The sequence below is a fragment of the Salvelinus fontinalis genome, chromosome 42 (assembly GCF_029448725.1).
Source record: "Salvelinus fontinalis isolate EN_2023a chromosome 42, ASM2944872v1, whole genome shotgun sequence".
Taxonomy (NCBI): Eukaryota; Metazoa; Chordata; class Actinopteri; order Salmoniformes; family Salmonidae; genus Salvelinus; species Salvelinus fontinalis.
In genome coordinates, this window is record NC_074706.1 from 10,353,131 (window position 1) to 10,372,311 (window position 19,181).

The 19,181-nt window shown below is 47.7% G+C and overlaps 1 protein-coding gene across 2 annotated transcripts in view; it reads left to right on the top strand.

Annotated features, from left to right (window-relative positions):
* Positions 1–19,181, top strand: part of LOC129841302 (F-box/WD repeat-containing protein 7) — a 178,217-nt gene that overhangs the window by 39,369 nt on the left and 119,667 nt on the right. The window contains exon 2 of one of the 2 annotated variants that reach the window (XM_055909506.1): positions 181–264. The exons of the other annotated variant lie outside the window; for it this stretch is intronic. The gene's annotated coding sequence lies outside the window, so the exon portion shown is untranslated. The remainder of the gene's footprint in view (positions 1–180; positions 265–19,181) is intronic. 2 annotated transcript variants of the gene reach the window in all.

Genomic DNA, 19,181 nt, shown 5'->3' on the forward strand with positions numbered 1-19,181 from the left:
GTGAGATACCAGGATGAGACCAAAACACATGGAACTGAGAGACCCCTAGAGCCCTAAGGGAGAGGGGAGATCATTACCCCCCCCCCCCTCCCCCAGACGGCCCTGTGGCATGTTGACTCTGTGATGACCTCTGAGATTGCTTAACACATGATGCACTGACATCCCCTTCTCTCTACTCAGCCTCCACTGACAGCCCTAACAGAGAGGGGCCAGGCCGGGAGAGGAGAGGAGAGCAACCCCCAGTGTGGCCTGACCGAGAGAATCGTGAGTAACCGCTCCACTTCCTCTCCCTGGGGATTGGAGAGGGGGTGGGTGGGTGTGGTGGATATTTCCATGATCACCAGCTGCATACCTTTATGCGCAGTACAGATGTTAAGTGTGTATGTGCACTGTGTGGGGCTGACAAGGAGTCTTAACGCTCTCATGGGTAGGGGGGGGGGGGGGGGGGGCTGTAGAGGCATGTGTTTCTTTTGGGTTGAGGCTACAGGAAACCAGACAGATATTTAATAGCTAGCTAATTAGACTCCTTTCTTTCTCCTTCATTGACTCCTCGGTGGAGGCTTAATGCTCAATTAAGCTTTCCCCCTTTTTAGGCTGTGATTTATCCCTCCCTCCTTCTGTCTTTTCAGTATCTTAGTATTCATGACTGTCTTTCCACTGTGTGGCCGTTTTACCACGACTTCATTCGGCTTTCAACTGTGAGCCCACTCGACAGCGCCTCATGATTTACCTCCAGTACAGAGATCTCCTGATACGTTATTACAGCCTCTTTATGTTACTGAGGACTGCTTCTGTTATGCTTCGTCTCTAGTTGAGAGAATAAAATCAACACTAACCTATACCTTTGTTCTCATAACTACCATATAGGGATATCAAACAATATTTAACCTAATATGACGAGTCACTCCAACATTTGACTACTTTTCACATTGCAACATATCCCCAGGAACAGTTAAACGATACACAATACTGAAAGCTTACACCAAAAGGCTAGCCTAGCCTGTAACATCAAAATGAGCCTACCAAGTTTGAACATTAGTTGTGAGTTGGGTCCTGCTCGGACAATGAATTGACAGTGATACTTCAAGATTTTGGCAATGCTTCTCCAGGGTCTGATGAGTTCATGGCTACCATTTTTATGTCTTTGCGAGCAGCTAGAAGGAAGTTGCTAACTAGCGTCAGTGCAATGACGGGAAGTCTATGGGTATCTGCTAGCTAGCAGTCTAAGACTTAAGTATTAAATAGACTTCCAGTCATTGCGCTAATGCTAGTTAGCAATTGCGCTGCTTAGCAACTTCCTTCAAACCGCTCGCAGAGACATACATACATGTTATCTACGAGTTCATCCGACTCTGAGAAAGTAGATAAAGGGCCTCATAGTCAAAATCCCGAAGGATCCCTTTGACTACCAGAGTAAGCAGTTCTTTGTATAACAGCATCCTCTGGCAGGCTCCCCCTGAACCATTTGGAGAGGCGTTTATTGTACCATATCTCTCTTCAGGAAGCGTTAGCCGTGTGTCGCTCCTCCGGAATGAAAGGGAAGGGAACAATGTCAAAAGAGGGAGAGAAATGATACGCAGCGAGCGAGCAGGAGGGAGCGAGCAGGAGGGAGGGAGGGAGGGAGGGAGGGAGGGAGCGAGCAGGAGGGAGGGAGCGGGAGGGAGCGGGAGGGAGGGAGGGAGCGAGCAGGAGGGAGTGAGCGGGAGGGAGGGACGGTGGGTGGGATGGAGCGAGCAGGAGGGAGGGAGGGAGCAGGAGGGAGGGAGCAGGAGGGAGGGAGGGAGGGAGCAGGAGGGAGGGAGGGAGGGAGCGGGAGGGAGGGAGGGAGCAGGAGGGAGGGAGGGAGGGAGGGAGCAGGAGGGAGGGAGGGAGCAGGAGGGAGGGAGGGAGGGAGGGAGGGAGGGAGGGAGGGAGGGAGGGAGGGAGGGAGGGAGGGAGGGAGGGAGCGAGCAGGAGGGAGGGAGGGAGGGAGCGAGCAGGAGGGAGGGAGGGAGGGAGCGAGCAGGAGGGAGGGAGGGAGCGAGCAGGAGGGAGGGAGGGAGCGAGCAGGAGGGAGGGAGGGAGGGAGGGAGCGAGCAGGAGGGAGGGAGGGAGGGAGCGAGCGAGCAGGAGGGAGGGAGGGAGGGAGCGAGCAGGAGGGAGGGAGGGAGGGAGGGAGGGAGGGAGGGAGGGAGCGAGCGAGCAGGAGGGAGGGAGCGAGCAGGAGGGAGGGAGGGAGGGAGCGAGCAGGAGGGAGGGAGGGAGGGAGCGAGCAGGAGGGAGGGAGGGAGGGAGGGAGGGAGGGAGGGAGCGAGCAGGAGGGAGGGAGGGAGGGAGGGAGCGAGCAGGAGGGAGGGAGGGAGGGAGGGAGGGAGCGAGCAGGAGGGAGGGAGGGAGGGAGCGAGCAGGAGGGAGGGAGGGAGGGAGCGAGCAGGAGGGAGGGAGGGTGGGAGCGAGCAGGAGGGAGGGAGGGTGGGAGGGAGCAGGGAGGGAGGGGGAGGGAGCAGGGAGGGAGGGAGCGGGAGGGAGGGAGGGAGGGAGCGAGCAGGAGGGAGGGAGGGAGGGAGGGAGGGAGGGAGGGTGGGAGGGAGCGAGCAGGAGGGAGGGAGGGAGGGAGGGTGGGAGCGAGCAGGAGGGAGGGAGGGAGGGAGCGGGAGGGAGGGAGCGAGCGGGAGGGAGAGGGGGAGGGAGCAGGAGGGAGTGGGAGGGAGCGAGCGAGCGAGCAGGAGGGAGGGGGGGTGAGATGGAGAGGGTTAGAGAGGGGATGAACGGGGGAGTGGAATGAGTGCGAGATCCACCCTCCCAGCCCTTCTCATTGTTCTCAGGGATAGAAGCAGGAAGCCTCATATTCACACTTTTGCGTCAGGGGATTTTTCTTTTCTTTTTTTACAACAACCTATGAAGAAACAGGAGGTTTATTAACTTTGAAGCGTCGCTGTCGGTGTTGCTCAGGCTCATTTGTGGGCAAATAGGGAGGGAACCTCGAGGGGATGAGATGTTCACTAATGAGGAGTTGTGTGTGTGTCTGTCCCACTGTTGGGGCAAAGGCGCATAGAAGCAATGCCTTTCCTGTGCACATGCATGCACAATTGTTTTTGTAGTAACTTTAATTAATTTGAAGTAGGCGTTCACCATCTATGTTTCCTGATGTGTATTCCCCAGTTTGAAGGTGGATTCTCATATCAGCCTCTCCCCAGCCACTTAAGATTAATGAAAGAGCAAATATGTGAATTCATGCAGAATGGGTTCACCTTTTAGTATGTGTGTATCCTTCCACTGTATGTGTGTGTGCTGTGGGGAACTCTTCCGCCTTACAGACGAAAGTGCAGCCAGCCTAGACCCTGAATAATTCATTGCTGGCGCGCTTTTGTAAATTAAAGGTAAAGCGATTGGATAGCATACAGAGAGCCTCATACGGGATGCTCTCTCTGCTAACTGTTGAATATTTAAAGGGATGGTCCTGACTGCTCACCTGCCTTCTAAAACTACAATTCTGAGGGTCTCTGACGGTTTTCTAATGTCACACCATACCTGGGGGTGTTAATAATGGGTAGGTTTGGATTGGAATCCCGAGGGAGCACAGTCTTTCTTCCAATGCAGTTTCCTCGGGATGCTAGCTGGATGTTACCTGAACCCAAGCTGAGGTTGATATGTCTGGGCTCACTGGTGAGAAACTGAGTCGAAGCAGGTGAGGTGAGTTAGAGGTGCGCACTTTTTTAAAGAACATTTGCAATAGTACTATGCTATGTTAGGGTGCAAGTTGGGTTGTTTGAGTAACATGCTGACTACACTGGCTACGTGTAGTTGATTTTGGCCGTCCACACCAGAGGCGATCATGACACGCAGGTTAAAATATCAAAACCAACTATATTAATTTGGTGGCAGGTTGAAACACATGGCAAGTTCCTGGACATTTAGCTAAGCTAGCTGTTGCTGGTTAGTTTGTCCTGGGAGATGAACGTTGGGTTGTTATTTTATCTGACATGCATATGGTCATTGTTTTTGGCGTATTCTTTGTAGAATTTTTGAGCCCGAGTCATACAAAATGGTGTGTTTTTCTACTCTAACGAAATTTCGTTTTTTTTGTTGTCTTTCAAACATCCACGTGGCCGGTGAGGGTTGCGTGTAAGGCTTTTCACCTTGCAATCAATATTAGGACAGTGTAGGCTACAATGAATGGATGTCACGTCAGCTATCAGTCATCACTTGCTTATTTCAATGATCAAAATACAGTGTGTGTGTGTGTGTGCCCAGTTAAGAACTGCTGTAGTGTTTGTCGCTCTCACACTGTGTGTGTTTGGTGGCACCGCCTACTCCCTCTGGTTCTCACACAGCCTGTCTGTGTTTTTATGAAGAGAAACCTTTTGCTGCAGAGTCCCGGCAGCAGGGTTGTTGGTGCCTCTCTCTCTCCTGAAGGAAGTAACTTAATTACAGTCTGTAGACGGTAAGAGAGGGGGAAGAGCACCAGCTTGGTTACCTCCCCATGTTTGATATAGTAATTAGGTAATATCCACGGGAACTGCTGTGCCCGTCACAACAGGCGCTGTCGCTTTCATCTTCTCCTCAAGGTACAGGGAGGTACTGGACTTCATTCCTCCGAGAAAAGAAATAAAAAGATCCGATTCTTGTTTTCTTTTTAAAGGATGAGCTAGGTGTGTCTTCATTCACCTGAAGAGACAGGTCGTATTTGGAATTTCAGGCTGTGTCGTTTACTTAGAAGAGGTGTGAAGCAGGGGTGTAGGGGGAAATGTGGGATCATTTCCTGGAAGAGGTGAGCATTTCTTCACAAGTACAGACAGAGCACAGGGAGAAGACAAGTAGACCGTGGTTTTGTCATATCCTGAGGTGAAAGCGAGGCACTTTCCACAACAGCAGAGCAGCAGAAGAGAAGAGGTCTGGGATTCAACCAGTCAACCTTTGTGTCACTCCTTAATCAGTCCCCCAGCGCCCACAACCCACACACATCCCATGTAAATAATTTAAAGGCCCTTTCCTTTCACCAGCCCAGCAGCCAGGCGAAGAAAATGGCCAGTGCACAATTGATGACACAGGACAGCAGAGGACAGTAGGAATGGCTGCTGATATACTGAAATTGCACCCTATTCTCTATGTAGTGCAACACGTTTGACCAGGGCCCGTAGGGCCATTTCGGTTGCACTCTACGGCTTTAAGCAATTGCTAACAGGGTCGGATAGTAAAACTAGCTGCAGATGCACTCTCTGTTAGTGGCGAGGCTTTAAACAACTTGGAAGGGCCGCGTCACGCTGTCAGCTTACATTTGGGCGTAATGAAAGGGCTGCTCGGTGGGTATTGGATCCGCTGCGCTTTTTTTGTTTAACGTTGGAAAAGTTTATCGTGAGTGGATCCATGCAGTGGGAAGAAATGTAGACTGGACTGTAAGAAATACTATAAAATGTTGAGAGAACCGTCTCCTCTCTTGATCTATTCGCCCACCAGACTATAAATGCCTTAGTTTCCCGTAGGCCCACGTCTTAGGTTATACCGGGATCCTGATTACAATAACACGTGAGTGTAATGTGTTTAAATGGCACTGGAGTAAAACCTGCTGGCCATTTTTGTTTCTGCTTTTAGACGTTGCTTCTCTATTGTGGGGAACAGGGGTGGAATGACTCAAACACACACTCAGTTTGCTGTGGCGTGTTCTTTGCTGTTACTGTGAGAGCTGGGTAGTAGGGTGGAGCTGTTTTGTAGGTGGCGCTGTGTGTACGTTCCCTAGTCAGAAAAAAGGCGGTCACAGTCACACGCTTCAACCCAGTCATTCATGCTTCGGAAGCTCCGGACGAAAACAGGAAACCACCCTGCACTGTTCTGTTCCTGGGGCGGCAGGAAGCTGTGGCTTCACAGGCATCGTTCACTCTTGGAGGGCCCACCCTGTCCACCCAGAACATTGTTGTTGTTGTTCAGCATGTCATGCAGGCAGTCAGTGGACTTGGCCCAAATGTGACATTCCTCTCTGTTGAAAATAGAAGAGGATAGCCACTTGTAGGCCTGTGGGTTACTCGGCCTAGGCATTTTGGTTTATTGTTGCCGAGGACGCCATACAGTCAGTGGGCCTAAATCGGACACTTTTCTGTTGAGAATAGAGGAGGTAGTACCTGTGTTTCTCATGCTGTAGTGGAGGGGAAGGCATTGTACCATCTTTCCCCACTAGAGGACAGTCTAGTCAGAGGAAATGGGCACTGCAAGCCTGGTCAGATGGAGTGGAGAGAATCATCCTTCACTGGCTCCTATTGGGTCTCTCTGTACAATGTCATTGGAGCGGTTACTGTTCGCCAGAGAGATTCTCTGATAACACGCCACTTCGATACAGCTACAACCCTTTTAGTTACAGGTTAGGCGAACGTACGCAGCAGGTTAGGAGAATAAGGTTAATGTTAGGAACAGAGTTAGGTGTTAACAAAAAGTCATATATATATGACTTTTTTTTTAGGGAGTCCCGTTAGCTAGATTGTAGTAAGATTTGCCTACTGGTATTCACGTTTTTTGAAGCTGGTACTTGTTGACATTTACGCTCGTCTTAAAGGGGACTCCAGTCACATATAGCACAGTTTGATACATAATCATACCTAATTATTCCCCAGAACTCCTCTGCCTGGCCAGTCGCCATTGTCCTTTCTCCCAGTGTGTCAGCGATTTGTGAGGTAGGCCTACAGCAGGATCAATGAGGGCAAAATGATCCTGAAACATACATACTTTGATCCCCATGAATTAGTTGGGAAGAGATGAATGATCAAGGAAAAAGGCAGAGATTTTAACGAAGGACCCAGCCCGTGCTTGATATAGAACGACGATGGTAATTGAATAATCCACTAACAAGTCACTACTTTGTAAATGGAACGGTTGGAATCAATGCTTATTCCCCAGATCCGCTATCCGCAAACCACTCCTAGAAAGTGGGAAAACGCTGGATCACATCAGGCCCAGTGACACAAGTGGATAATGATTTTGCGGCTAGGAGTTTGTGGAGTTTTTAATGCACTCTCGCTTTTCTCCATTTTAAAGTCCCTGGGCCAATCTGGGAATTCCCATCGCTCAATGCCGCGCACCCCTAGCCTGGTGTCCAAACTGAATTTGCTATGTATTTTGCTGTTTCACTTCCCTTCAGTTCCGATGCCAGGCAAAGCTCACCCCGCCCTAGCCCTATGCTTGGCTGTCTGGTCGGTGGCTAGGCCTGCGGCCTACATCAAGACAGACTGTAGATTTACTGGCCGTCTTTACAACCGCATCACAATTAATACTTGGGAGTGGATTGTGTCTTTACAGATGGTTTCCTCCATCAGAAACAAACACAAGACTGTTCACATGTCCTTGACAAATGCCTGCTTTCTGCCTGGGCTCCTTAATTGACGTAGCAGAGTAAGACTCAGTGGCAAAGAAAGTCGCTGTAGGCTGAATGTTGGCAATAAATACATTTTCCCATAGCATGATATTGGCAGTGGAACATCATTGCCATCGTGTAGTCTGGGGACTACAGCTGTAAATTAGCGCTTAGCTAAATGTGGTGCAACTTCTCAGTGCTCTGAGACTATATGTTGCACATTGTCCCTGTCTCAATAAACGTAATAAATCAACTCAAACGGAAAATAGGTCTGATGTTCTAACTATGCTGTTCCCACAGCCATGTACTAGTCACCCACAATCCCTCTCTCTCCAGGGACTGAAAAAGTCTGATCACACAGGAGGATGATAGCCAGCATCACACAGCCTCCGGCTACTGCAGCTGCACCGTGATCTAAGGACTCTACGGACTCCCTAGGTACTACTGCACAGGGGAATTGCACTCACACAAGTGTCCAAAAGCATTTAGACATATTCAGTGAATGATTTCTGCTATGATGAAAAGAGAGGCTGCTTTGTAAGGACTCTAGGTATTCCATAGGGCAGGCCTCTCCAACCCTGTTCCTGGAGAGCTACCTTCCTGTAGGTTTTCGCGCCAACCCTGTTCCTGGAGAGCTACCCTCCTGTATATTTTCGCTCCAACCCAGTTCCTGGAGAGCAACCCTCCTGTAGGTTTTCACTCCAACCCTGTTCCTGGAGAGCTACCCTCCTGTAGGTTTTAACTCCAACCCTGTTTCTGGAGAGCTACAGTCTTGTAGGTTCACTCTGACTAGAGGCCAACCGAAAAATCGGAATGGCCGATTAATTAGGGCCGATTTCAAGCTTTCATAAGAATCGGTAATCAGCACTTTTGGACACCGATCATGGCCGATTACATTGCACTCCACGAGGAGACTGCGTGGCAGGCTGACTACCTGTTATGCGAGTGCAGCAAGGAGCCAAGGTAAGGTGCTTAAAACCTACAGGAGGGTATCTCCAGGAACAGGGTTGGAGTGAAAACCTACAGGACTGTAGCTCTCCAGAAACAGGGTTGGAGTTAAAACATACAGGACTGTAGCTCTCCAGGAACAGGGTTGGAGTTAAAACATACAGGAAGGTAGCTCTCCAGAAACAGGGTTGGAGTTAAAACCTACAGTAGGGTATCTCTCCAGAAACATGGTTGGAGAGCCCTGCCCTAGATCTTACCCTGTAGGTGAATTATACCCACTCAAGTGTCCAAAATTCATTTATTCAACAAAGTTCTGATAGATAGCTAGGCTTCGGAAAAGGTGTTTCCATTTGGTAGTGTTAACATGGCAGGTAAAATTAATTTCATATGAAGCCCGGAAGGTCAAATGCAAATACACCATGACAGCGCAATACACAAGGGGTGGAACAGTGGCAAAGGTACCCACAGGACAAACAGAATAATATTAGTCTGAGGAGAGATTAAATAGCATTAATACAACAAAAATAATTCTAAACACACCTTTACTTTACAAAGTTAAACAGATGTATTTTTTCTTCATAATAAGCAGGAGAAATATTCTTAGATCAGAATGACAGCAGACTGTACTTCTATCCATGTCACTAACGACTAACAGAAACAAAAGACAAATTTAACTAGAATGGCTTATCTTTTCTCCCCAACCTGAGGGTTGAGAGGTTACTCATGGGCTGAGGTGGTTCTTTTAATGGGTTCATTCCTGTCTGAGTTATGACTGTCTGAATAACGTTATGTGGTGTCTACTCTGCATCTTAGTCAAACATATTATACACACACATCAGTAGACTCACAGGTGCTGGGAGAAGATTTAGCCTCGTCTCTAACAAGACTAGAGCCACCATACGGGTAGGGCTGAACTCTAGAGAAATATAGCTAAGTCCCAAAACGACACGTTTCCAATCTAAAGATGGAGTCTTTGCGTGTGTGTGAGAGAGAGAATATCTGCTCTGTGGTTGTTGCGGGGGAGTGGGTTGGTTGCTTGCGGTGTTGCCGGCTTGGCCTGAGTAGTAAACTACAGCTAATGAACCCATGCTGCTCCAGGCTCCATATGGAGGAGTGACTGCCTCTCATTCTGTACTTGGCAGCACCAACCTCCCTCGCTCCACCCTCCAGTCTGGCAGGATTAGACTGTGTGTCAGGTTGCCAGGCCTTTCAGACCAGACTTAAATCTTGACCAGGCAGTATTGTGTCATGGGTAACCTCTGACACAGTTCCATCTCTCTAAGACACCTCCTATCTGTTTTGGAAGGTTGAGAGAGTTTCAGAGGACTGGAGAAGACACACAGCTTGTGGTAGAAAGGTAGAGGTAGCCTAACAGTGTCACCTTGTGGTGTATTGGTTGTCCTTTGTCTCCACAGTGGGAGGAGCGGTGATGCTTCCTCTGGAGTGTCGGCTAACATGGTTTGTGTGAGGTAACTGAATCTGAGGTGCATTAAAGTAGCACTGCCTCACTGTGAATGGTGTGCTGAGATGCCCGCGTCTCGTTGAGCTTGGCTCAGCAGTTCTGTACTCCCAAGACTCACGTCTTACGTTTCAAAACTGACTAGTAAGCTCAGAGACCGACTGAGGTGACAATGGGTACTCAAGCTAGGGCAAGTGATGGAGATGACCAGTGCCATCTTGTCAGTGACATTCTTGCTTTGTTTTATGTGGTGTCCATGTGAGTCCGTGGAAATGAAGCCAGCCCGTCAACAGCTGATCTTGCCCTGTGCTAAAGTCTGGAATTTCACAAGGAGACTTTAATGTGGTGTGTAGAGGATTACTGGCTTTCATCATAAGCCCGGTTTTCTGCTTCTCTTATTTTACACCTCTTTTCAGTTCCGTTCATTTTTGTTTCCAACCTACCTGTTGCTTATTGCGTTTAGTCCTGACACTTGTCATCTCTCCACAAAGATTCATTTTCACGGTTGAAGAAACACCCAATGCATTGAATGGGAAACCTCATCACCTGAACATAGGCCTTGCAACTCCAGGTCCAGCCCACTCTGTACACCATCTGCAGAAGGGGAGGCTTTTGTAGCCTGGTCTGGCTCCACACAATGGAGCTGTAATTGTATGGTGTTGGCTGTTGGAGGCTAGCCGTGCATTCCTGATTGCCGGAGACTGATAACTCCGTCAGCCCTTGCTCCTCGCCACACACAATGGATGTTGTGGAAACTAGCCTCCGGTCAAAACAATGGTTGGATTTTCTGAAGCCTGCCACCTTTTATGCCGTGTGTGTGTCTCTGTATTTCTTGAAATGTATGCTCTCAAAAGACGTGGTGACCTTTTTTTAGGCAAATTCGGGAGAACAGTTGGAGTCGGAGATGTGGCCTTATTTTAATGACTGCGTGGCTGCCTCTTCCGCCTCGCAAGTGTTTATCTTTAGGCTAAAGGATCCTAGACTGCACTAAAAGGCTTGCCTCCACATCCTGGCTGCAGAAATATAAACTTGATCCTTTTAAAGTACAGTCTAATGTGCTTTCCTTCACTCTAACTGTAAGCAAAGCAAATCCAGTTATTTTCCTTTTCTTCCCCCTTTTCCTTTCATCCTGTTCAGTCCATCTCTTCCTCTCTTCCCTCTGAAAAACTCCACCGGTACTGTGGGTGCAGCAAGTCGCTCCGCTCCAGGGATCAATATCGAAGCCGGGAGCTGACACAGTGAAAAGCAATATTTATAAATAATGAACTGGACGTTCGTTCACCCGCTTTCTCGTTCTCTCTAGAGAGGAAAATAACAAAATGCTCAAATAGGGGATTATTGAACCCAGAAAAAAATAACGGTGTGCTGAGGTGTGCACAGTCCTGTCTTTTCCGCACGGTAGCCTGCATCAGCCATGCAGAACTAACCAAGGGAGAGAGAGAGAGGGCCTGTATCGTTGTTGCCAAGTTTAGAAGTTTCCTAAGTGGCTTTTTGTGATTTTCAGTCACTCTGCCGAGAGACTTTTTTTATGTTTGCTTTGCATAGAGAAATTGTGACTGGAGAGTTCAAACTTAAGCTGTTCCTCAATGTTTTGTGATGTTTACATGTGCCATGTTTGTTTGAACAGCTGGTTTTGGTCTTACTGTTTCTCTCATGCTACATCTTGATCTTTTAGATTTGATCAGCCTCTTTTCATTTCAACATGTCTCTGGGCACACTGTTCCAGGCAGTAGGCCTGTTGATTTGCACGGTTTGTTCCAGTGGGGTGGCAATAGGGGATCAATCTCACCCTCTCGCTCTCAATTTTAATTTTAATTCGATTATAAGGGCTTGGGAAACCTATGTTAACGTTGCCAAAGCAAGTGAAGTAGATAATAAACAAACAATAAAAATGAACAGTGAACATTACACTCACAGAAGTTCCAAAAGAATAAAGACATTTCAAATGTCATACGTCTATATATACTCTCTCACCCCCTCTCTCACCCTCTCTCTCAATTCTATTCAAAGGGCTTTATTGACATGGGAAACATGTTTACATTGCCAAAGCAAGTGAAATATCTCTCTCACTCTATACAACGATCAGTCATGACTTCAAGCAGCCGCTGTCCTTTTCACAGTCCTCACCTGGAGGGAGGCTAACTGCTGTTGATTTCTAGCTAAAGTCCCCTGTTATCGCCCCACTGAACACAGCCGACCAGCTGAATACTGAACAGCCAGGCCCGGCCTGCGGCGGAGAGGGACTGTTGTGGTCTGTGGATCCACATCTCTTACTTGGCTTGTGCTGTGTGTGGAGCGATAACAGTTCTGATAAGGTTGAGGCGTACTGCTCAGCACAGTAACCTAGGCTACCTATCTTTTGGGATATTATACTGGAATATTCACCACCCCATCCTATTTCATACGACACCATTTCAATGTTATCACTCTGTTTTGTATGGTACTGAAAATACTCCGTTTTCTCCTTTACCGATTTGGCCTAGTCTTTTGTCTGCATATTGGTGGTGGTGATTGTACTCTTAAAGGTGATTATCTTTTTATCTGCTTATTCCGGGGCTATTTATATCGAGCTGGCAGGGTGCCTTGAGCACAAGCCCTATTTTCCTTCCCTCATTCTGCCTCAACTCATCTCCACCCTCACCCTGGCCTCTCTCTCTCTCTCTGTGTCTCTCTCCCTCCCCAACCTATCATTCTCCTCTCAAGGCCTCATGGCTTCATCAACTCTGATTACTATTCAGTGATGAGGTGAATGATTTGCCTGTCGTCGTCTCCTGCTCGGTGCAGGCTCATCTCCAGGGCTAATCGGGTTAAATGCCTGATAAGGTGAGCGAGCAGTGTTGTTGAGGGAGGGAGGAGTGTAGAAGAGGGGAGATGCTGCTGGAAATTGTACCGGTCTAAGATATGTTTTTTTGTTTCGTTGCATACATCCTACACTCCCCTCCCTCCCTCCTTCTACAGCACTGCTCGCTCACCTTATCTCGGGCGTTTAACCTGACTATCCCTGGAGATAGAGGCTGTACCGAGCGCCCCCACAGAGTAGGAGATGACGTCGGGCAAGCAAGTCCCTTCTATCTAGGCTTCTTTCTCCATTTATTTTATCTGTGCATTTTCTCACGGCGCTCGAGCTTTAGACACTGGTGATGTGGTTCCCCCCCCGTATACACTTCCAAATGGCTTGGCAAACCTTCACCACCGCAGAGAGAGCATCTTACACTGAACAAAAATATAAATGCAACCATGTCAAAGATTTTACAGTTCATATAAGGAAATCAGGCAATTTAAATAAATTCATTAGGCCCTAATCTATGGATTTCACCTGACTGCAAATACAGATATGTATCTGTTGGTCACAGATTCCTTAAAAAAAATAAGAAAGGTAGGTGCGTGGATCAGATAAGTTGATCAGGCTGTTGATTGTGGCCTGTGGAATGTTGTCCCACTTCTCTTCAATGGCTGTGCGAAGTTGCTGTCGTACACGTCTATCCAGAGCATCTCAAACATGCTCAATGGGTGACATGTCTGGTGAGTATGCAGGCCATGGAAGAACTGGGCCATTTTCAGCTTCCAGGAATTGTGTGCAGATCCTTGTGACATTGGGCCGTGCATTGTCATGCTGAAACATGAGATGATGAATGACACGACAATGGGCCTCAGGATCTCGTCACATTCCAATTGCCATTGATAAAATGCGATTGTTTTCGTTGTCCGTAGCTTATACCTCTCATACCATAACCTCACCGTCACCATGGGGCACTCGGTTCACAACGTTCACATCGGCAAACTTGATGTCTGATAGTTTGTGCAGAAATTCTTTGGTTGTGCAAACCCACAGTTTTATCAGCTCTCCGGTTGGCTGGTTTTAGGCGATCCTGTTGGAGGTCCTGGGCTGGCGTGGTTAGACGTGGTCTGCGGTTGTAAGGGTGGTTGGACGTTCTGCCAAATTCTCTAAAATGACGTTTGAGGCGGCTTATGGTTGAGAAATTAACATTCAACTCTGGCAACAGCTCTGGTGGACATTCCTGCAGTCAGCATACCAATTCCACGCACCCTCAACTTGAGACATCTGTGGCATTGTGATGTGACAAAACTGCACATTTTAGAGTGGCCTTTTACTGTCCCCAGCACAAGGTGCACCTGTGTAATGGTCATGCTGTTTAATCAGCTTCTTGATATGCCACACCTGTCAATTGGATGGATTGTCTTGGCAAAGGAGAAATGCTCATTAATCGATGTAAAGAAATTTGTGCACAACATTGGAGAAATACGCTTCTTTTAGGATCTTTTATTTCAGCTCATGAAACATGGGACCAACACTTTACATGTTGCGTTTTATATTTTTGCTCAGTATGTATTGTGTGGAATATGGAGGGGAATTTTACATTGATCGGCTGTCTCTCTCTTGCTTTCGTCTGATTACTTTTCTGTGACCCGGGAGTGGCATATAATTAGGGTAATAATGCTGTCTGGTGCTCTGCCGCTCCACTACTCAGCTACTTAGATGCTCCCTTCTAACCCTCTCTTTTGTATCCAGCTGTCAAACCTTGTGGAGGGAAGGAGCAGAGCAACGGTTTGGATTTCTCCTAACTCCACTCTGCTCTATTCACGCAGCACTGGGTTGATTGACGGGCTCCCGGGAGCACCCGTGTCATGAAAAGGGCAACATACTTTGATTGGCGACTCGGCAGATCGGCTCTGAGCGTCTTATTGCCAGAGCTGCTGGAGGGGGGAGTAGGCAGGTACAGTGGTGGCAGTCAGCGGCGTTGACAGGGACAACATCCACATCACTTAAGCAGCCTCATCCGGGGGGGGGGGGGGAACAAAGAGAGAGAGTAGGAGACGGCAGTAGCAGCAGAGGCAGTATCCCCAGCAGCATCCTGCTCCAGAGTGAGCCGGGCAGAGGGAGGAGCCTCAGAGAAGAGGCGTGTGTCTGGATGCTGCGAAGAGGAGAGTGGAAGGAGGAGGGAGTCACAAGGGGAATGGACTGGAGCATCCGTATTGTAGCAGCAGACTTGAGCCTCCCCAGTGTGTAGCGAGGTGAGCAGCCTCTGGCCTTCCCACCAGGCATGACTGCGGAGCCTGCATCCCATCAGAGATTTAACTGACTGGAGAAGTGACATTGCAACTGCAGCCTGTGGCTTGACACACACGAGAACCAGGAAGCGTCGGGTGTGTCTGGAGGACTCTGTTGAGCGACTCGGGACAAGGCAGTTATTTGATCTGGGAACTAAACGAATGCTGTGAGGAGCAACTGAAAGGAACTAAAGAAGGACCTGACAGGACAGCATCAGTCTTTAGCTCTCCCTCCCTCATCCCTCGTTCTTCCCTTGTCTTCTTTTCCTCTGGACCAGAGAGGCCTCTAATGAGCAAGTCAATGTGTGGCTGTGGGTGCAGCTTCATCTCCTCTCTGATGAAGAGGCTGGGCCGCACAGCCTGTTGCTCAGACCTCCTCTCCTGCAGCCATACCTCCGAGCAGCTGCAGCGCCTGGCCACCGGCTGCCCACCGCCCCCCAAGGTAACGTTGCCTAACGAGATGCCTGCCCATATTGTCACCCACATCCACGGCATAGACAGAGCGCTTCAATGGATTTGACTGGATCGCTCCATCTTACTGTTGTTTACGATTTATCTGTGTAAAGATGCAGAGTGCATACTAGAATGGAGTGAGGAAGTACTAGTCAATCACAATCTGTGCTTGGACTTTGTATAGGCTAGTTAGCTACTAGCATTCTGTCCTAGTACTATAGAAACTACTAAGCTATTACTACTAGTAATACAGGATGGACTGAGAATCATATTGATTATGTATGTTTGGGTCAGACTGACCTTGCTTTTGGTTATCCAAGATTATTTCTCCCATTATCGGGCTGCATGCGGAGCTATTGGAAGTGCACTGCAGTAATTGATTTTGTAATGGAACCAGGTGATTTAATGGCTGTCTAGCTTTGTTGCCTTGCCAACCGTAGGGCTTGCTTTGAAACTGGACGGTTTTCTAAATGGATGCCTTCAGACATCCTGGTGGTTTAATACTGAGTGATTGCTGCTCCACCTCAATTGGAGAAAAAGCTTTTTGAGTAATGGAGCAGAACTCCAAGACGGTAGAAGACGAAGGGTGAGTAGAAGGGAGAGGAGGCGAAGGGTACCCCTGAAGAAGTTGTTAGGGCTCTGACCCTTATCACTATCCTCCACCCTGTTCTCATCTCTCCCTTTCGGCTCCTCTTTTCATAGTTCCCCACCTGTTACCGGTATTGTTTTTGATCGTTTAGCGGTATTGACCGAGTGGCTTCTTCCCGTTTTGACGGGGAGCGGCCTGGGCTGGGTTTGGCAGTTGGCCATTTTCACTTTGTACAAGATTGATCCTGTTTTCCTTTGGAAAGATTTCTGTCCTGATGGAAGGTGAGAAAGTACCGCAAAGGAAAATAAAGGATGTCTGGTTGGTTTTCGTCTGTTGCCTGCATGCCAACTATTGAATGAGGGAGAGTTCTCTTTTAAAACATCTCTGCATTGTTTAACAAACGGTATGAGAGGTAACATATTAAAACGTCTCTTTACTATTCATCCGTTTGTTATCGAGTTAAGTGTTTCAGTGTCAAATTCAAGGAGAAATAATTCCCCTCTTTCCGTCCTTCCTTTTTTACTGGCCCAAACGGTTTCAGTTCCCTCCTTTTGAGGCAACAAGCGGCACCAGCTTTAAATAGAGAGATCGATTAATAGCCTCTGCATTGAAATGTAGACCCAGGAGGTCCCACTGAGCACTAAGCTCTGTATTTAAAGGATTACTGCTTCTAAAGAAGGCCTGTATATAACAGCCCATGGCCGCTGGGCAGAAATTCATAATTATAAATATTAACATCTCTTTATTACCACTGATTAGGCGCTTGGCATGTTGCATAATACAATTAATCCCTCAGCATGGAACATGTTTTGTTCAGCCCAAGTCTGGCATTTATCTGTCTGACACTGTTCATTCCATTGCTGTTTCACCGAGTTAGTCACCAATGCAATGGAACATCGGGAGGTTATGCTTTCACCAATGTACATTTGTATTATTTTCGCTAATAAGATGGCAGCTCCTCCAGCTTTCTATTGCTGATGGTCTTTTTATGGACCGAGTTCATAGTGAATAGCTAGCTGCATGTTGTTCCACTCCTCTCCTTTTGCTCTGTTCAGATCCCATCTGTTTGATTTATTGCCGCCGTTTCAAAGGGGATGGTGCTCTCTAATTCGCTCTTCGTTGGCGTGCCCATGTCTCACTGGTCACAACACCGTAACCCTCATCACCCGTTGATAGATGGACTCTCTGAGCAACTCTGCTTTTGTCTTTTCATACTTCACTTGAGGTATTAGCGTCAGTCTGTGGAGAAGGTCCCTGCAGCCACAGCGGGGTATTTCAATGCCTCCTTTTCCCCGTTGTCCAAACTCAGGATCAGTATGTCGGCTGTGGTCTTGCCTCGAGCCTGCCGTCTTCTGAGCACAGCAAGTGTGAGAATATAACTTCTTGTTTTGCTAAATCGTTTATTTGACCCATACAGGCTGATTGTGGCAGGATCAAACTCCCTCCAACTACTTATTTGACATGCTACGCAGGAGAGAAAATGACTGGTGTTTTATGAATGTTTTGCAGCGAATCTCAACTTGCTTAATCAGTAAGTTAAGACGTCAGAATAAACTTTCAAAGTCTAATGATTGACCGGCCGTATGTCCGATGCTCCATAAAGAGCAGGTAGTGGGGATTGTAGCCAATATGTGGTTGTCTGTGGTTGAATAGGTTGTATCTCAAAAGTCCTGCGTTTGTCTTTTCATACGCCACTTACTCAGCAAGAGAAAATGACTGGTGTTTTTTCCAGCTTTGATAGCGTATCTGGGCTTGTTTTAGAGGCCCAGTGCAGTCAAATGTGATTTCCTGTTTCTTTATATATATTCCCACACTGTCGTTGGAATAATACTGTGAAAATGATAATGCCTATTTAGTGTAAGAGCGGTTTGAAAAGACTACATGACATTTCAGCCTGTTTTGGCGGGATGATGTTTTCAGCAGTTAATAGACCAGTAAGAGTTCCAAACCTCTGCCAAAAACAGCTAGTTTCCCCCTCCCCACTCAGACCACTCCCAGACAGTCCTAGCTAAATTCTTGCTTGAGAAATAGATATTTGCTAAGAAGCTATTTTTTTCTCCCTTTTTGACAATTTTAATTGACAACACAGTATGTTACTTAGTTGTTACCCAGAAATGATTTGATAATTCTGTAAAAACGGCTATATTGGGCCTTAAAGATACTGATGACACTTCAAAACAGTTTCTAACGATCTTCCATAAAGAGCAGGTCGTGATGAGTACAGCTCATCCACGCCTGGTTGATGTCTGTGGCTGTTTAGATTGAGCCATTTACTCACTGACCCCCTTCACTGGGCTAATAATCCTTCAGCAGTTTGCCAGCCGGTTGGATAGAGAGCCTAATACGTATGTGCTTAACACAGTAGGGAGATTCCCGAGGGGAGAGCATGCCCACGGTTCGGATGTTAGCTGGCGGCCTGACCAACTGCCTGCTGTGCGAAATAGGGCCTTCACAAGTTAAAGTGCTTACCCGTTGGCCACCCCTTATGGCCCATGGAGAACTTGGCCCGGCCTGAAGCAGCCCAGCAGTCCACCATAGGGGCATTCTGCCGGTTTGAAGTGCCCCCAGATGAGGGCACTGTGCCTGGGCTGAAGTGGTGCCTGGGTGTGCCGCACACAGCTGTGTCTTTGTTTCTGGAGCTCCAGACTTGGCACGGCAACGCCACAGAAGCCCAACAACCCCTGTTATCAGCAGCTACGCTGGGTGCTGTTTTGGCCCCAGCTGCCACAGTTCTGTGCGCTAGGCTAACTAACAAGACCCAGCCTTAAACTATAAACATTCAGACCCATTTCTATAATCCTGTGGATGGGGGAAAAGCTTTTGGTCGGTCGATAAAGAGTGCAATGGCTGGCTCGTTTTTTATTTTTTTTAAAGCGCAATCAAAGCATATTTTCGAACGATACCAGCTCGTTACAGCCCCATTATTGCTTCTCGCTCATTGTCCATTAAACGGAGACCGTGAAAGTTCCCATGCAATTGTGGTCTGATAGGAAGAGCATAAAACCCTAAGCTTAATGATTAAGCTCTAATGGTGGTCTGTTTCTGCTTTCACTTGGTCATCTTGCAAGATGCTCTGATATGCACAACCTTTTGAGATCATGGCTTCTGTTTTAAACACTCAGGTAACTTTTCCCAGTTCTTTGTGCCAGAGGTATTTTATCATCCTATACGATCTCAGCCTTTTATAAACCCTTGTCGTACTAAATTCAACACCGCTTTCATTTAGCAGGATGCCAGCATGCCAATATTGTTTGTTACAATAGCCATATTCTGAAGTCTAAAATCCCATAACTGTAGTGTTAAAACTTGAGCCATCTGTAGGCTTATTAGAAAGCAAGTCAAGC